This window comes from Octopus bimaculoides, chromosome 16, assembly GCF_001194135.2.
Source record: "Octopus bimaculoides isolate UCB-OBI-ISO-001 chromosome 16, ASM119413v2, whole genome shotgun sequence".
NCBI classification, from domain to species: Eukaryota; Metazoa; Mollusca; class Cephalopoda; order Octopoda; family Octopodidae; genus Octopus; species Octopus bimaculoides.
The window spans coordinates 49,624,216-49,627,909 of NC_068996.1; positions in this window are offsets into that span (position 1 = coordinate 49,624,216).

A 3,694-nucleotide genomic window follows, 5' to 3' on the forward strand; every position below is an offset into this window, starting at 1 on the left:
AAAAAAAAAAAAAAAAAAAGTAATATTTAAATAATTTCACCTACAACACACCGTAAGATGTTGGTGATGCACCAGACAAATAAACAATGGTAATTGCAGGAACTGTTTTTATTAGAAAAAGTAATTGTGGATCATGTGATTTATAAGAGGAGGGAGTTGGGGGTGGGGGAAGAATTCAAGAATTCTGCATTATGTTGCAATAAAGTTCATCTGAATTACAACACTAAGCAACAACTGTTTCAGCAAGACCCCAAAATAAAAAAAAAAAGAAGTCTCAACCTCTTAGAGGTCAGCTGGTGGGGAAATCAACCTTTTAATTAAAAAAGATCTCCGACAGACAGGTCTGGCAAACCCTATAGGCCCAATTTTGCTTTCAGTTTATAAAAAATCTCACCTAATTACAGTGCTGCAAAATAGAGGTAAGGTCTTGGTGAACTAAATCGACAAAACTACTGTTGATCTTCAGTTGAAATTACTCCCACTTCTCTTACATCCCTTGTCTCCTAGAGAAATCCTTGAATTTACCACCTTTCAACTCCATTTTTCCCCCTCTCCTAAAAACTGGTTCGTATCAATCCTCAAAGGATAACGGCCAAAGTTGATGTTGACAGGATTTGAACCCAGAACATAAACCTGGAAGACATGCATAAAATATTTTCTCCAACATGTTAATAATTCTGCCAGCACATTGCTTTAATAATAATAGTTTCAAATTTTGGTACAAGGCCAGCAGTTTTGGGGGAAGGGTTTAGTTGATTACATTGATCCCAGTGATAGACTGGTATTGATTTTACTGACCCCAAAAGGATGAAAGGCAAAGTTAATCTCAGCGGAATTTGAACACTGAACATATCAATGGACAAAATGCCACTGAGCATTTTGATTTTAAAATAATTCTAATTTTGGCAGAAAGCCAGCAATGTTAAGGGGAAAATGTTAAGAATCAATGACATCAACCTTGGTACTAAAATGGTACCTTATTCTATCAACTACAAAAAGATGAAAAGCTCAGTAAATCCTACTAAGCATTTCGTCATCTTAATTTATAATTCTAATTCTTGGCACAAAACAATTTTGAGGGACGGGGAAGTCAATTACATCAACCCCAGTGCGTAACTGGTACTTATTTTATTGACCCCGAAAGGATGAAAGGCAGAGTCGACCTCAGTGGTAATTTGAACTTAGAATGTAAAGCTAGATGAAATAGTGCTAAGCATTTTGTCTGGTATGCTAAAAGTTCTGCCAGCTCACCGCCTTAATAACAATAATAATAATAATAACAATTCTTTCTACAATAGGCATAAGGCCTGAAATTTGGGTGGGTGGAGGGGACAGAGCTAGTTGATTACATCAACCAGAGTGCTCAGTGTTTTTTGACCCAAAAGGATGAAATGCCATGTCAACCATTTTTAGAATTTCAAATTAGGACATAAAGCCAGAAGAAATGCTACTAAACATTTTCTTTGTCATGCTAACAATTCTAGCAGTTTGCTGCCTTATGTCTTGTGCCTGGTAAAAGCCATTAACTAAAATTTTTAAACAAATTATACAGCAGTTGTAAAGAGCATATCATCACAAAAACTTTTTAGGAGAAGGGTACAATTGAATAGAGTTGAGTGTGGTACATAATGGGGATATAAGAAATGTTTTTTTTTTGTATTTTTATCAACCCAAACAGTGAAGATGGTTGGCAGGTTTTGAACTTGGGCTGTAGAAGGACAAAAAATTTTAGTCTGATCCTCTACAACTTCCATTATGCCACTGCCTTTATTTTCCATAAGAGAAAAATATCTACTTTTTAGTGAGACAAAGGTTTTGTGCCATTTTTTTTGTGTTAGGGGGAAAAATTTCAACTTTAAATATATATATATATATTTATTAAGTAATCTTTATATATCAAACAGCTTTAATCCAGCAATTACTTTAACTTTTTGAAGAACAGCATTGATTTTTTTTTCAAATTTTTATTTACAAATGGTGGGGGGGAGAAGGTTAAAACACCCATACATGTGTGCAAAAGTGGACCTTCACTTGTACAGTTGTGAAGGATCAAACATAACTGATATTTTTCAATCAGTTAGAACACCAATCTATTTCACTACAGCATCCAGTGTAACCAGACAACTGGAGGAAGTAACTTTTTTAGAACCTTTTGAAAAAGTAGGGAAATATGTGTATGTATGTGTGTGTGTGTGTGTGTATTTTATATATATTATAATATGAATTATGATAAGTAAAAGTTAATTTTTATATATTTCAAGTATAATTCTTAAAATAATTTGTTTTGTTACAAAAATGGGGGGGGAGGTCAACGGTTTAGTATTTTCAATGAGAAATTACCATGCACACAAACATGAAATACATACATATATATATATAAGCACACATGCACGCACTTATACACAAGGTATAGCTGAATATTAAGTTTGCCTCACAACCAAGAGTCCTTAGGTTCAATCTCATGTTCTACAGTCAACTCAAGATTTGCAGATCAATTGGTTAACTGTGCAGGAACTCACTGAACAGACTGCTTCTGTAATTCAAAAGCCTAGATTTGTCAAACTTGTGACACACTGACTCTACACAAGAATTACATTAGGGGTGCATGTGTCCGTGGAATACTCAACCACTTCACTTGCTAGCACTATGTTCCATCAGTTTCATTAAACAACTAGATGTTCAGATATTGAAATCTATTTAAGAGGCAATCATCACCATTGTGAAGGTGTATGTCTTAGTGGTTAGGATATACAGCCTACAATCATAAGGATGTGAGTTCAATCTCCAGTGGTGTGTTGTGTTCTTGAGCAAGACACTTTATTTCTTGTTGCTTCAGTCCATTCTGCTGGCAAAAATGGACAGTACCTGTAATTCTACAGGCCAGCCTTGTCACATTCAGTGTCCAATAAAATATTCCTTTTGAATATTCTTTATAAATTTTATATATATATATATATATATATAAAACGAGCTTCTTTCAGTTTCCATGTACCAAATCCACTCACAAGGCTTTGGTTAGCCCAAGGCTATAGTAGAACACACTTGGCCAAGGTGCCACACAGTGGGACTGAACTCGGAATCATGTAGCTGGGAAGCAAGCTACTTACCACACAGCCACTCCTGCACCTATATGTATTTATATATATACATTCATACACATGCATGGTCACAAACACACACACATACAAAATGGACCTCTGCCAATTTTGTCCATCAAGTTTCAGTCACTTAAGTGGGAATTCCAAAGAGAAATGAACATATAATTCACCTAACCCTCAAGCAAAATCAGCATTAAAGTGACAAGGTCTGTACCTTTTGGATCACAAGTTCAATCCACTTGACAGGTTTCTATACAGTTTCCACCAATCCAATTTCACAATGTATGGACTGATACAAGGTTATAGAAAACGAAAATTTGCCTAAGATGTCATACAGTGGGATTGAACCTGGCACTTTGTAGTTGCAAAAGGAAATTCTTAAACATTCAGACACACTGTGCTTATATATATATACACACACACGCATTCACATATCTTCAGGAGTCAGAGATATTTGATTTTAAAAAAAGTCAAACTTTAATATCAAATGTTTTATTTTATTTTCCTTATTAATTTAATTTTTTTTTCTTAAAAACTAAGAATAAAACCAAGTAATGAAGTTTTAAAAATTTTTTTAACTTCTTGTTTAGAAATAC